Consider the following 16,989-nt stretch of genomic DNA (forward strand, 5'->3'; position numbering starts at 1 on the left):
ACAATTACCAGCGATGCATGAGGGTTCCAGTCATTCCACACCCTCTCTGGGATTTTTTTTAAATTAGGCTAACATTTTTGGTGTAAGGTATTATCCCATCATTGTTTGATTTGCACCTCCTGAATGGATAATGATCATGATTTTTTTTCATGTTTGTCAGTCATTTGGATATCATTTTTGATGAACTGTCTGTTCATGTCCTTTGCCCACTTTTTAATTGGGCCATTCTTTTTTCCTTATTGCGGTATTTCAGTTTTCTATAGATTTTATATATTATTCCCTTATCCATTGTGTCATTGCCCCAAATCTTTCCCCAGTCCATGGGCTCTCTTACTCTTTTTATGAAGTCTTTTAATGACTATACGTGTCTCATTTTTAGTAGGTGCTAGTCAATGATTTTGTCTTCTATTGTGTACATTTCCTTTGCTATGCTTGATTGTATGTTTGTGCCCTGTATTAAGAGTCTTACATTTATCCCTATTTTCTCATTGATGATATTTATAGCTATGGAATTTACATTTAGATCTTTGCTACATCTTGAATTTGTTTTTGTACATGAGGTGAAGTATGGGTCTTGCTTCAATCTTCTGCAGATGGAAACACAATTCTGAAAACCCCATTTGTTGAAGAGACTTTGCTTGCTTTCCCATGTATTTCTCTTGGTACTTTGTCAAACATCAGTTGTCTGATGGTAGATGAATTTATTTCTGTATTCTCTATTCTGGGTTTTTGGTCTATGCATCTATAGAATTCATATGTCTAAAAATAATAAACAATGATTAAGTTAGATTTACACCTGTTACACAAGGATAGTTCAACATTAGGAAAAAATCAATTTAATCCACCATATAAACAACAACAAAAAATAAGAGCCACATGATAATATCAATCAACATTGAAAGGTATTTGACAATATCCAACACCCATTTCTGACAAAAACACGCAACAAAATAGGAATCGAAGGAAAACTTCTCAACATAGCAAAAGCCATATATAAACAAATCAATTATCAACATCTTGCTCAATGGAGAAAAATGAAAGCATTCATCTTGTGAATGGTAAGGATGCCCCTTATTACCATTCATAATCAATATTGTGCTGGAAATCTTAGAGCCATTAACCAAAAGAAATCAAAAGAATGCAACTGAGCAAAGAAGAACTGACTCACTCTCAATTTGAAGGTTATATGACATTATGCATAGAAGATTCCAAGACCCAACAACAACAAAATTGTTGGTAACAACGAAAAGGATTTTGTTTGCAGGATACAAGAATAACACACAAACATAATTTTTAAAATTTTTTATACTAATGAAGTACAAGACAGGAAGAACAAAATATCATTTACAATAGCTGCACAAAAGATGAAATACTGAAGAACAAACCTAACTAGAGAGACAAAAGACTTATTCAAAGAAAGCTACTACAAGAAACTAAAAGAGACATCCATACAGGAAAGAATATTCCATGTTTATGGATAGGAAGGCTTAACATTGTGAAAATGGCAATACTACCAAATAATACCAAAGCTATGAGTTTCCTTGCTGACAACTTACTATTCTAAGTATAAATTAGCAGAATTATGAAACTTTGTTGTGCTTTCGTTAGCTACCTTATAAATAGAATCCCATTCACTGATCCACATTTCCCCCCGTCTTAAGATTCTTGAATGTTTGTACCAGGACCTTACCTTCAATTCTTCATATAACTTTCCTTAAAAAGACCATTGCCAATGTTATTTACCAACAACTCTATTTAAAGGTTGAACTACCATACAACTGATTATTTATATGGTTCAATCCAACACTGTGTAGAAATATGTTTACGAGTTAACAATTAGGGCTTGACTATACGGTACTATTAAACAGCCATTCAACTACTTGGACCCATTGTAGTGCTAGTGCATTATTACTGGTGGCAGAGTGAGTTATGCATTGGGGTGATAACCAGAAGGTTAGCAATGCAACACTACCAGTTGCTCTGTGGAAGAAAGACTAAATTTCGACTCCTGTAGAAAGTTACAGTCTCAGAAACCCACAGGGACAGCTCTACCCTGTCCTACAGGGTGGCTATGAGTCAGAGTGGACTCAATAGCAATTAGTTTGGTTTTGGTTTATTACTTGGATGCTTTCCCAGACATTAATTTCACACACTCTGTCTAGATGTAACTACACTTCAGCTGTTGTTGTTAGCAACCCTATGAACAAAGTGCTGCTCAGTTCACAATTATTCTTATGTTTGAACCCACTTAAGTTGCCGCCACTCTGCCAATCCATCTCATCAAGGATTTTCCTATATTTCACTTGCCCTCTGCTTTACTAAGCATGCTGTTCCTCTCCAGGAACCGATATCTCCTAGCATGTCCAAATTACATAAGACAAAGTCTCATTATCCTTGTGCTAAGGAGCATTCTGGCTGTACTCCTTCCAAGACAGATTTGTTTACTTTTTTGGAAGGCAATGGTACACTCAATGTCCTTCACCAGCACCCTAATTCAAATGCTTAGATTCTTCTCTGGTCTTCTTTATTCAATGTTCAACTTTCACAATCATATGAGGAAAATACAATGGCTTGGAGGATGCACACCTTAGTCCTCAAAATAACTAACTTAAGATAAAGTATCGCCTTTATTTGTATCTAAAATAAGCCCAACATAGAAAAATAAGAACCATGATGAGATCCACAATATTAGTAGTCGAGGCCATTTAAACTGTAAAGTGTGCACAAAATTATGCTTTTCGCTGATCCATCAGGTATCTTGTATGTAAAAATGTTCATTCCCCTATAGAATTCTCATTACAAAGTGGTATCAAGTTTTCCGTTCTTTTTTAAAATAATGGTCTTATCCTTTTTGTGATGTATTTTTACAAGTGTAAAATTTAAAAATTTCCCTTGGTAGTATCTGACTTTATCATGGTAAGAAGTACACATTAATAATCTCACTAATAGTATTTATACAGACTATTCTATTAACAGAATTTCAAGGGAATTTATTTATTACTTATTATATTTCATTTAGCAGTCATGGTGGTGTTATGGGTTAGGTGCTGGCCTGCTAACTGCCAGGTCAGCAATTCACAGGCAATAGCCACTCTGGAGCAGAAAGATGAAGCTGGTTGCCTCCTTAAAGGTTTGAAGTCTCAGAAACCCTTTGTAGAGTCTCCGTGAGCCAGAATCAACTAGATAGCACTGGGTTTCTTCATTTGGGATTATTGATGCCTATGGATTATGATGCTTGTAAAGAATATGAAATGCCCCTTGGACTTGCAGAAGAATGAGGAAATCTATGATGAGAAAGGACAGTCAGAATGAACCTTAGAAGCATGAGAATTCATTTGACATAATCTGGGCATGTCATCAGGAAGGATGAGTCTCTGGAGGAGGACATCACACTTAATAAAGTATACTCCCCCAAACTGCACGGGCATCAAGTCAGTGCCGACGAATAACAACCCTGTAGGACAGAGTAGGGCTGCCCTGTGAGTCTATGAGACTGTAACTCTTCACACAATTACAAAGCCCCGTTTTCCTCCAGAGGAGCAGCTGGTGGTTTTGAACTACTGACCTTGCAGTTAGCAGCCTAACTTGTAACCACTATTTCACCAGGGATTCTTGGTACAGTGTAAGCTCAGCAGAAAAACAAAAGATGTTCAGTGGGACGGATTGGCACAATAATTACATCAATGGGTTCAAATATAGGAAAGCCTCACATGATGGCATAGGACTAGACAGTATTTCATTCTCTGTCTATAGCCTCATCACTATGAGTTGGTGCATTCTCAGTGGTACCTACTAATAACAATAACCACCTTTCAGGAATCATAATTCTATTTTGAAAAAGTTGGTTCCATAAAGCACATTTGGACATTACTATAATAAACATAGGTTCCTCCAGGTTTTTCATCCATCATTGCAATTTCTTGGATTTGAGTGAAGGGTGCCAGAGTTGTCAGTACTTGAATTCTTTGTTATAGTATTTGCAGTGCATTAGTTGATATATCAGTAAATATTGAAATGACATATTTAATCTATCTTTTTAATTCTACTTCCTCCTCTTTCTCTTTCCTTCTCTCTTTGGAAATAATCTCGTTGTAACTTCAAGAATTTTTTTACATGTCATTAAAAAATGGAAAACTTATCAATGTAAAAATGAGACATTAATAGCTCAGTATTTGGAGGGAAACACTATCATCAATAAAATGTCAAACCAGAAACCTCTAAGACTTAAAATAAGTACTACCATGATACTATTTTGAATCTCTTTATATTATTCTCATTTCTTTTTGCACTCTTGATTATTAATTGTGCATGTAGGCTGTGTTAGCTTGTGCAAATTTATGAGAGTTGACAGACTCAATCTTGATTTTTTAATTTTATTTTAAAAGTGCAGGGCAGTTTTATCCAATCACACATTTACTTTATATGGCAGTATTTCTTTTTTATTTTAAAGTGTGCCACAAAACAACTTCAGATCGTTGAACAAGTTAACACGATGGCCTTTGATGTGCTGAATTTTGTGCCTGTGCAGCTTTTTTGTTTTTTTTGTGTTTTTAATCATTTTATTAGGGACTCATACAACTCTTATCACAATCCATCCATCCATCCATGTGTAAAGCACATTTGTCCAATCACTGCCCTCATCATTCTCAAAACATTTGCTCTCCACCTAAGCCCCTGGCATCAGCTCCTCATTTTTTCCCTCCCTTCCGACTGCCCCCTCCCTCATGAACCCTTGATAATATAGATAGGTGTATTTATATAGAATGAATAAAGAAAATGAAAGAGGAGTTGATGTATTTGAATTTTGGTGTCAGCAAAGAATATTGGACATGCCATGGATTACTAAAGAGCAAACAGACCTGCTTTGGAAAGGAAACAGTCCTAACCCTCTGTGGAAGGGAGGATAGTGAAAGTCGGCCTCACATCCTTCAGATAAATTACCAGCAGTTAAAGGAGAGGATTAGTGAAAAAGCAGATTCTCAATGAATGGGTTGACACAGCAGCTTCACACTGGGTTCAACATAACAGCAGTTATGAGGATGATATAGGATGAGGCAGCTATTTCATTCTTATTATACAATAGGCTTCAAACTTTCATTCTGTTTGTGTGTGTCATAGTATGACCTACCACGTGTCATACTAGGTATGACATGTTACTGAAGATTTGCATTTCCTCCACAAATATATTGAATCATCATCTACACTTTAATAAAATCCCCACAAATTTCTTACAGATGCTTATAGTCTAACTGATATGTTTATGCAGGCGTAAGAACCACTTGTGAATTTGATTTAGTATATCTAGTAGGAAATGTACATTCTTAGAAGGAGGCCAAACCTGAATAAACGGATACCATTCCGTATTTGTCCTTAGGGTCACCATGAATCAGAACCAACTTGACAGCACCTAAAACAATCTGAAAATTCAGTAAAATCATAAAACGCAATTTGAGAAGAAGGCATTGGCCAATTTCCGAGTGTTCTTCTAATTCTAGAGTTCTGTTTAAGGTTAGTTAATATAACCATACTATCTTCTCCATTTTCGCACTGGTTTCTAATTATCTCTTTACACTCATTAATCTTCAATCTCTTGTGATTGCCTCTTTGTTTTTTGCTCTTCTTCTTTTTTTAATTAAGGGATATACACACATTTCATGTGGATAATATGACCTTGGAACTTAATATTTTATGTTGTAAAATATATACAGTGTTACATATATGCCACTTTGACTACAAGTGCACTGAAATTTCACCAAGACTTTTTCAACAACACAAAGAGTAGCTATGGACTTCCTCAGATGGATTACACAGAAACAAACTAGACCTCATCTGCGGGAAGAAACAATGGAAAAGTTTAATAGCAGCAGCTAAAAGAAGACCAGGGACTGACTGTGGAATAGACCATCGATTGCTCATTTGTAAGTTTAGTTTGAAGCTGAATAAAATTAAAATAAGTCATGATATAGCATTGAGTACATCCCACTTGAATTTTGAGAACATTTCAAGAACAGATTTGACACATTGAACACTAATGACAGAAGACTTCATGAACTGTGAGAGGTCATCAAGAACATCATTCACGAGGAAAGTAAATGGGCATTACCAAGGCAAGAGAAGAAGAAAAGGTCAAAGTAAATGTCAGAAGAGATTCTAAAACTTGCTCTTGATCATAGTCTCTTACACTGCCATCAAGTTGATCATGACGACGTGACAACTCAGTGACCTTATAGGACAGGGTAGAATGCTCCTTGTTGGTTTCTGAGACTGTAATTGCTTCTGGGAGTAGAAAGCCCCATCTTTCTCCTGCAGAACCCTTGGTAGTTTAGAACTGCCAACCTTGTAGATTGCTATGTTATATGTAGCTATGGTATATACAAAAATCATGAAGTCAAAGAGCTGAATAGAACATTTCAAAGGGCAGCTCAAGAACACAAAGTAAAATGTTGTCATGAAATGCGCAAAGACCTAGAGCTTGAAAGTCAAAAGGTAAGAACATATATTCAATTGTAAGAACTAAATAAAATGTTTTTTTGTTCTTGATAGGTGCCATCACATCCATTATGATGCATAGTGATCCTATGTACAACAGAACGAAACACTACATGGTATCGTGCCATCCTCACAATAGTTCCTGTGCTGGAGCCCATGGATGCAGCCACCATGGCCTTCCTCTTTCCCCTGCCCCTCCACTATGCCAAGTATGATGTCCTTTTCCAGGGAATGGTCTCTCCTGAGAACGTGTCCAAAGTCTGTGAGACAAAGTCTCACCATCCTTGCCTCGACACGAATTAAGGGGCAGTTATGTGAAGAGAACAAGGGAAGACTGCATGATTTAAAAGCAGGAAAGGTGTGCATCAGGGTTATAGCCTCTCACCATACGTATTGAAACTATATCCTCAGCAAATAACCAGAGAAGCTGGATTTTAAGAAGAAGAATGTGGCCTCAGGGTTGGGGGAAGGCTTGTGCAACCTCTCACATGCAGATGACACCAGCTGGCTTACTGAAAGGGAGGAGGACCCAAAACACTTGCTGATGAAGATCAAGGATTGCATCCTTCAGCATGGATTACAACTCAGTGTGAAAAAGCCAGAATCTTTACAACTGGACTGATAGGTAACATGATGACAGATGGAGAAAAGTTGAAGTTGTCAAGGATTGTATCTTACTTGCATCCATAGTCATGGCTCATGGAAGCAGCAGTCAAGAGTTCAAAAGACACATTGCATGGGGTAAATCTGCTGCATAAAACTTCTTTAATGTGTTGAAAAGTAAGGATGTTACTTTGAGGATTCAATGTGCCTGACCCAAGCCATGGTATTTTCAAAGGCCTCATCTGCATGTGAAAATCGGACATTGAGCAAAGAAGACTACAGAAGAATTGATGCATTTGAACAATGGATTTGGTGAGAAATACCGAAAGTATCATTGACTGCCAAAAGGACAAACAAATCTATCTTGGAAGAAGTGTGGTGAGAAGGCTCCTTAGAGGCACGGGTGGCAAGACGTCATCCCATGTACTTTGGACATATTATCAGGTATGACCAGTCCCCGGAGAAGGACCTCGTGCTTTGTAAAGTGGAAGACCAGAGAAAAACCAGTAAGCCCTTCAACAAGACGGATGGACACAGAGGCTGCAGCAAAGGCTCAAACATGAGAACAATTGTGAGGATGGCACAGGATTGGAGGTGTTTCCCTTCTGTTGTACATACTTGCTATGAGTCGGAGCCATCCTGATAGCACGTAACAACCATAATAAGTTCATTCGGCATGCTTTACAGTCCATCACCAATCTCTTTCTAGAAGTTTTCAATCATTCCAAACAGAAGGGAATTCCCTCTAAGCAGCACGTTGCAACACTCTCCTCCTTTGACATCCTGGCAACCACCATACACGTGCTTATTCTTGATATTTCATCTAAGTGGAATCATATAACATTTCTTCTTTTATGCCTGCCTTACTTCACAGAACCTACTGTTTTCATGTTCACCCAAATCAGAGCTGTATAAGAATTCCATTTTTTTCTTTATGACTGAATATATTTACTTTTCTCTTGATGTACACATGGATTGTTTCCACCTTGTGATTACTGTGAATAATGCTGCAATAAGCATAGGTATGCCAATAATATGTTTTAGTCCTTACTTGTAGGCTTTTGTGTATGTATCTAGTAGTAGAATTGTGGGTTATAAGGTAGCATCATGCTTTTTGAAGAGCTGCCCAACTTTTCAGCAGCACTAGATGAAGGTCTCGGTTTCTGTCCACAGCCTCATCAACAATAGTTTTATATTGAGTTGGCCTGCGATCCTCAAGGTCAGCAGTTCAAAACCACCGTGTGCTCCATGGGAGAAAGACAGGGCTTTCTATCCCAGTAAAGAGTTAGAGCCTCAGACCCCACTGGGCAGTTCTATTCTGTCCTATTGTTTCAATGTCAGCATCAACTCAATGGAAGCGAGTCTGTTTATTTGTTTGTTTTTGCGTGGGTTTAACATATTACCCCATTGTGATTTTTTCATATGTTTGTTGACTATCTGTATATTTTCTTTGAAGAAATATCTTTTCAAAGCCTTGGTCAAATTTTTTATTTAGTTGTATGTCTTTTTTGTTGGGTAGTGGAGGCTGTTTTAAAAATATATTCTGGATCTTTGAACCTTCTCAAATATATGGTTCTCACCATTTTCTCTCATTCTACAGACTGCCTCTTCATTTTCCTGATGAAATCCTTTGATATACAAATATTTTAATTTGCATGAAATCTCATATATCAATTTTTAGTGTATACAATCAACTTAAAATTAAGTAGCCACTTGTATTTATTGACTACCATATTGAACAATGCATATCTAAAATTGTAAGTGCTTCTATAAATTAATAATATGAAATTATCTTGTAGAAGAAGAAATGTGTATATATATATACATATACATATATATATATAGATGCACTAAACATTTTTTACTCTTCAGACTGACAAGAAATACAAAGATTGGCATTATGCATATTAATGAAGTGGAATAAAATGAGTTATTTCATACTCTCTTGGTGGGAGAGTAAATGTTAAGTTCCTCTTGGCATCACTCTGACAGTATTTATTATCATGTAATCTATGGCCACGAATGCATACTCTTTATAATTTCAAATCTCAGTACTTAGCTTGGAGAAATATTGCCACCTGGGCACAAATATGGGCAAAAAAAACCTCATTGAATCATAATTTGTATTATTTGGAGGGGGAAAAACTATTTAAATGTGAGAGCACATAAGGCTATGCACTGCACAACTCTAGGGGAATAACATTTATTTCTCAAGGTATACCTGCTATCCACTAAAGCATTCTAATATCGTAAACATTGCCAACGCGTTTAAATTGGCTATAATATGTCTTAGCTATATCATGTAATATTATGCAGCCAGGAATGAAGTAGAACCATATGTACAAATATACTGGAATGAACAAATGCAAGGTGGACTGTTTGTAAACAATATCCTTTGTGTATAAGTATAATAAAATCTTACTTATATTTTATACACAAAATAAAACATAATTATATAAAATTATATACTGTACTGTAACAAAATTATATAAAATGAAGGGCAGTGTAAAGTTTAAGAGTACGGGCTCTGGAATCAGACTGAATGAATTGTTTCTCTGACACTTGCTAACTGTACATCCTTTGGCAAGTTATTAAGCCACACGGTGCATCAATTTCCTCATCTGTAACCATAGCTCTGGCCTCATATGGTTATTAGGAAGATCAAGTAAGTTATTATATGTAAAACATTTAGAGAAATGCCTGACACTTAGTACACACTATTGTTATTATCATTAATATTAGTAGTAGTAGCATTGTTAGTACTACTGTATACTTCTTACCACTTATTTATGTACCTGAACAGGCACATAAATATAGCGGGAAATACTCAGAAGACACATACAAAGTTGTTAACATTTCCTCACCACAGAAGTTTCTATTGCATAGCCCTTTACTAGATATGACTCTCTAGCTTTATACTTTATAACTCCAAAACTGGCCTTTGCCTTTCCAAACTTTCGGTGTCTATTGTAACACAAATATTGTATTTGTTTTGTGGCCAAAGCTGTGTGACTCTATTTCTTTTGACTTCTGGATATGTGCCTTGGTTAGCTTTAATTTATCTCTGTAAGGCACTGGAAATTTAGTTTTATCGATGGCATGGAGTAAGGAATTATTATTATATATATTCCAGCAAATGGGTCAATCTACCTATTTTCACAAAAGAGATTTTTGTCTTTTTTAAATGAGATAATCAAGTTGCTCTGGGAGTTTGATTCTTCATGTGGGTCACTGGTTGAAGCTCGTAGGCCAGTCTATTCTTTAATGGGGTCTACAGTCTGTAGCTCTCCATGGTGCCTTCTCCTCCCTATCACCTTTCGCCTGTCAATGGATGAGTTCTACTAGATTGCATACTTACTTATTTGACTCTTAGAAAGCTACTTCTTAATTGCATGTCTGAAAACCAAGGCTAGCCCCAAATTACTGCATAGTTTTCCTTACATCAGGCTTGCTTCTCTCATTTATAGTTCGACTTGGTCCTTTTAGACAGCTGAGTTTTTGATCTATTGATTTGTGTTTCTGTTCTTGTGCCCATACCACATTCTTTGAAATACCATGACATTATGGAATATTTCTATGCTGATATAATGATAGAATTTTTTTCTCAGCTCACCTAAAACCATCTGTTTGAAATTCCACTTAAAAATAATAACAGTGTTTTTTGGACAGCTTACTACATGCCAGAAACATAAATCTCAGTTAGGTTTGACAGTTGCCCAAAATGAGATGGTTAGCAGTAGGAGAAGTAACTACTAAATCCTGGTACTAATATTCTAGAGCAAAGCCCAGACATTGGAGCAAGTAATGAATATTTTTCTATGTTTAATTATTACCATTTCCCTAGATCTCCATCAGTTTTCTAGATCTTCAAATTCATTCATTGAAATTGTTAAATCTATTCTCTTATGAAATATAATAGTCTCAACATTTATATCTCCCTTTTGAAAGCTGCGGTCTTCTAACCCCCGCTGATTGGCTGGACCACAATCTTACAGGGGATTGGTGTAGTGCCTATGCAGGCTTGACCATTGGGGTTCGTCTTCTTGTGTTCTTCTGGCAGGCACAAAGATCAGGGAGATCTCATTACCACCAAAAAGCATCCACAGCGAAGTGTGTAGTGTGTCTGTTGGTCCCAGGGTTCCTGTGCTGAGAAGCTTATCCATTCAGAAGAGAGAATTGAAAAACTAAAACTGATCTTTTGTTCTGGTCTTTGATGCCTGATAAATATATGTACATCTATTTCCTCATCATCACATATAAATATATGTGCATATGTGCAGAACAAAAAATAATGTCATTGTGAGTTGGGTTGGTGGGGGGTGAGGACTGAAACCTCAAAGCTCATCTGTAGGCAATTGGACATCCCCTTACAGAAGGGTCACAGAGAGAAGACAGGCCAGTCAGGGTGCAGTATAACACTGATGAAACATACACCTTTCTTCTGGTTCTTTAATGCTTCCTCAGCCCCATCATCATGACCCTAATTCTACCTTGCAAATCTGGCTAGACCAGATAAACACAGATAAACTCCTTGGGATCAATATTGAGAGTAGCCATATCAGGAGGGGAAAGGGAAGGTGGGGGGAGGAAGGGGGAACCAATCACAATGACCTACCTATAACCCCCTCCCAGGGGGGATGGCAACCGATAAGGGGATAAAGGGAGACTTCGGACAGTGCAAGACATGGAATAATAATTTATAAATTATCAAGGGTTCATGAGGGAGGGAGAGGGAGGGAGGGGAAACATGAGGAACTGAAACCAAGGGCTCAAGTAGAAAGAAAATGTTTTGAGAACCATGATGGCAACACGTGTACAAATGTGCTTGAGACAGTGGATGGATGGACAGACAGATTGTGATAAGAGTTGTACAAGATCCCAATAAAATGATTTAAAACAAAAAAGCTAAAAATGGAGAGATGCTGGGCTGATTGCCTGCTGTGGGAAAGCAGCAGTGGACTGGCTCAGGGAACGAGAGCTAGGCGCCTTGAAGAAGACTCGCCTGCTGCTTAAGAGCCCTAACGCTTGTTTGCAGAGGCCTGAGTGTGCCTTAGGCGGCATGTGCCTCCTTTGGGCAATGATGTTGGAGCAAAGCCTGTCCTCAAGTAGCCTCGGCCCAGCTAGTGTGATAGGATGAGAGATGACCTCATGAGCTTGTGCAGAGAATCTAGACAAGCCTAATGACACGTGCTCAAAATATCCTCTGCAATGGTCTTCCCGCTGGTGAAGCAGTGCTCAGTGAGGCCTAGTGGCAGAAGAGGAGCCATGGGACACGCAGGACACCACTGTCCTCCCTCTCTCACCCTGACCAGCAGCATGGTGGGAGGGAGAGGCAGCAGGCACAGGACGACAGCACCTGACCTTCGTTACCATGTACCCGGCCAACAACTTAAGAATGGACATGGCAAAGGGTACGTGGTCCTCCATGAGAATCTGTGGTTGTCATTTACTGTTGCTTTCCATAAATAAAAATAATAGGTTTCACTTTGACAACGCCGTGTGTCTCCTGGGTTTGGCTCAATTACAGAGAAATGCAGCATCTAGAGAATGGTTGACTCCAGTGGGTGTATATCCCTAACAGGCTTAAGGCTGCCTGGCAGTCGGAGACACAGCCTGTCTGCATGTATAATATCTCCCATATTGTTCCTGGAATGTATTGTTACATCAGAATCTTTGTTCTTCTTTTCCCTCTGATATGATTTGCCAAAAATATCTTATGCAGTTGGCATTTTTGGTTTTTAATATATTCTAGTCTTAGTTATACTTTATCCATATATTTCATTTAATCATTTAAAATCTTTATGAGTGTCAGATCATTTCTTTTGTTATTTTGCTAATCTTCCAGCTTCTTGATCGAAGGTGGGGCTCTTTTGATGTTGTTCAGTTTATTTTTTCCTCTATGAGTTTCCTGGCTTTACATTTCCACCAGAGGCCACTTGGACCTCACTCACGTATATTATCACGAGAGGCTCTCATTCATTTTTGTTCTGAATAATTTGTACATTGATCTTGATAACCTTTAGAAGCTAGCAGGATGGCAAAGGGAGTTCCTACATTTCCAGGTGGTGGATGCTTTTCCTTTTCTGCGTCTTCTTTGTTTTGGATGTCTGTGACCGAGCAAGCGCGCCTATTTCAGGCTCTCTCCTAAGGATTGGGCACCTGGCTCCCTAGCACTTGCATTTGGTTAGGCAGGGTCTGGGGAATACATCCGGACGATGACATGGGAGCAGAAGTGACAGGTGACGCCATGGACAAAAGCAGAGGAACGTTGTCTCTAACCCTGCACAACTCTGGGGTCTTCTAGTCTGCTCTGGTGGCCACAGAGGCCTCCCCGGATGGCTGGAGCACAGGGTGGCAGAAGCTTCTAGTGAGAGGGAGACATGCCCCAAAGTGCCCTGCCCGGAGAGAGCTTTGTGAAATAAACCTTTGTGGTAAAGGGACCCTTAGGGTTGTTCTTTTTCTAACAGAATCTTTGCCTATCCAAGTGGATACAAACTATGACTTTTTACTTCTGTGAGCATGATCATAATCGTTCCTATCTAACACAGTCGGATCAAAAATGTTCAGCATAGGGGAAACCAGCAAAAGCTTCTCAGTGCCAGTTATTTTTAATTGAAGGAAGATTTCAAGTGGGCTTGTTGATTTAATTGTCACATAATTACATTTCCAGCTTGTGATAAAAATAGGCCATTTTTTAATTGTGGTAAATATACACATAGCATCCCTCACACGTACACTTCAGTGACATTACTTAGGTTCAATAAGCAATGAATGCTCCTTTTCTTTTTCCCTCGTCTGCCCCCAAAACCACTCGCAAACTGCGTCCTCTGTATACTCACCTTGCCTAGGCATTGCACAGCAGGGGGTTCACATAGTGTCCCTTTCTTGTGACTATTTCACGCAGCATGTTTTGGTGGTGCACCCGTGTTACAGTATCTACCGGATCTTCCTGTTTCTTTACAGCTGACTCATGGTCTATTGCATATACTTACACATTTTCTTGTAACTACGTACACATTCATCTGTTGATGGGTCTAATGAGACACCTGGACGCCTACTCTTTGCCTTCTATACACAAATAGGTCATTCACTTATTCCTTTTCTCATCTATGCATTTACCTCCAAGAGCCCCCTGTTCAGTACAGGATTGTGTCCTGAGCGTTGGGGCTCCCATCCATGAACAAGACACTAGAGTGGGAGAAAATGGCCAGTTTCCGACCAAGCTTGACACAGGAGTGGAGCAGGATGATCCATACCCGATGCTCTGGGCAGCATCGAATGCAATTGACTTCCCAAGCTGATGCTTCACTCACGCCTGCGTCACTGCCGTGATCACGGCTCTTTATTGGATTTTTCTTTTTTTGATCATTTTCCTAATTATTGTGATTGGTGGCTTTCCTTTTTAGATGCCAGCCTGGCTGCCACTTCGGATTTGGGCATGTTTTGCACATGCTATTGTTTGCAGACACATTTTGGCTGGGACCTCATCTGATGAACCATTTGTTAGTTCTGATTGAGTAGGTCACTTGTGAGCTCAATTAACCACTTGCCCTTCATCCAATGGTGCAAGTGGCCAATTGTACCTGCAATTAGCTAATTAAGGGTTCAGTCATTTCCATAGGCAATTTTTTGCCTTCATCTAATTGTGGAACAACCCAAGGCTCCTGTCATCAGTTGAGCAGATAACAGACTATATAAGCTGAGGAGGATGACTCTTGATGAAAGTAAGGTAGCAAAACAGGAAATGTCAAATTTTATTCTCTAATGTAGTTGTCTAAGGTATGCCCATATTATGAGCCTAGAATTCGTTCTGTTCCAGTTAAACAGATTTCTATTTATATTAAAAAAATACTTTCCTTAATGGGTATTCATCTATCCACCCACACATGCTTAATAGGCAAAGGTGGAGGAATGGATGGAGTAATTGTGTGTGTGTACATGTGCACATATTGAGATTTTATGCACATACCCCTTGCCACAATTTACATTCCTAGCCTGAACGAGCTAAAGGTGGGACAGAACCTAGATCAGTCTCTATACAAAGAATCCATAGGGAAAATGAGGGCTCTGGGCTCCGGCAGGGAAGGGAGAATTCACCACGTCTATCCGATTTATAAATGCTATACAAATGGGTTTTAGTGAGTTGAATAGTTCATATAGGAAGCACATGGCAGAAGAAGAAGGTGCTCCCCCCCGCTCCCACTTCACATCAGGACAAAAGAATTGCACACATCTCAGGACCCCTCTTCTGTCTATAACACAAACTGAAAACGGCTGAGTTCTTTCCTTCCAGAAAGTGACCAGTCCACAGACAACACTCAGAGAAAGCACTTATTGTCCAGATTTTTTGTTGTATGTATAATCTGTCGGAATCACAACCACACAGCCAATTTCTATGGCCCATCTGTCAGGACACTGAAATTGCTTTATTATACAGAACCCGCTCACAGTTTCTGTGGATTCAGGAAGGAATATTTACCGAGTGTCATCTGAGAGCTCAGAGGTTCCATAAAACACTTAATTAACATACAAAATCCACTTCAGCTAAGCCTATACCTACTTTCTGACTATCAGTTACTGATTTGATTACTCCTGAGGCTCAGTGCGGCATGGGGAGAAATTGCAGAAGCTATTGGAGAGACAGCTAGAGGCAAAGCAAGGTGGGCAGCCTCTGACAGCTGTTCTTTTCTCCCTGGGGTGTAAGAGCCGATGGCATAGCCCCATCAGAACCACAGGAAAAACGTCTACAGAGCTGCTTTTGTTTGTTTATTCACCTTTGTCTTTTGTTTATGATAAGCTGTAGAGCTGCCTTGCATTGAAAATTAATTGTTTATGTGGTCTCATCTGGCTTGCCTTACTTCTCTCTACGGTGTACAAGCTATATTACTAAGCGTGCTATTTCACCTCGCTGGGCCTCAGGTTCACATCTTATAATAAGAAGATACAAGCTCCTTGTGAAAATTAAATGAGATATTATAGGATTAGATGCAGTTTCTCCCAGTCTTCTCAATCGGTGAAGGGCTAAGGACCAGCCTCTTCTGGGCAAGGATGATTGCTCCCCAACCTTGCCCAACACAGAGTAGAGCACTTTACATAGAATAGATGCTGGAAACGCAGCTGTTGATTGACTGGATGACTATCAATGGGGTTGCATCAGTGATCGCCAATGCTGATTCCATAGTCCTGAGCCGCTTGCGCTCCTCCCACCTCCTCTCCCTTTCAAGTGCTCTTTGAGTGATTGTGGGAATCTCTAGGGATGTCTTCTTCCTGGTGCTATCACTGCTGATCTGTCTCCAGCTGCTAGCAACAGGCAATCAACTTTTGAACCAGAATAGGGCCCGGCACCTTCCAGGCATCCTAGGGCAGGTCAGAAGAGAAGACCCTTCTCATGCTTCGTGTTAAATTCCCTTATAGGGATGCCATTGCAGGGCTTTTCCCCAATCTTTTATCAAGGGCATTCATTAACTGTTTCCTTGGCTCATTTGGTTCTCCATAGAACTTGGATATGCTGCATTCTGTGCAGGCTGTTCTTGGTTAGACATCTCATCTCAAAAACTCACTGTCATAGAATCGATTCCGAATCACAGTGACCCTGTAGACCAGGGTGAAATGGCCCCTGTGCCTCAAGACTGTAGCTCTTTACAAGAGTAGAAAGTCTCATCTTTCTCCCACATAAATCTACCAGCTATGAAAAAACCAAACCCAACCCAAAGAAAAACTACACAATACCTCTTGCCCTTGAATTGATTCTGACTCAGGGAGACCCCACATGTAACAGAGTAGAATTGCTCCACACGGTTGGCCAGCCTGTGATCTTGACAGAGGGAGATCATCAGGCCTTTCTTCGGCTAGGTGGGAAGGAACCACCAACTTTGAGGTTAGTAGTTGAGTGCACAC

This window comes from Echinops telfairi, unplaced genomic scaffold (genome assembly GCF_000313985.2).
Source record: "Echinops telfairi isolate 266 unplaced genomic scaffold, ASM31398v2 ScPeMD7_7410;HRSCAF=8448, whole genome shotgun sequence".
NCBI classification, from domain to species: domain Eukaryota; kingdom Metazoa; phylum Chordata; class Mammalia; order Afrosoricida; family Tenrecidae; genus Echinops; species Echinops telfairi.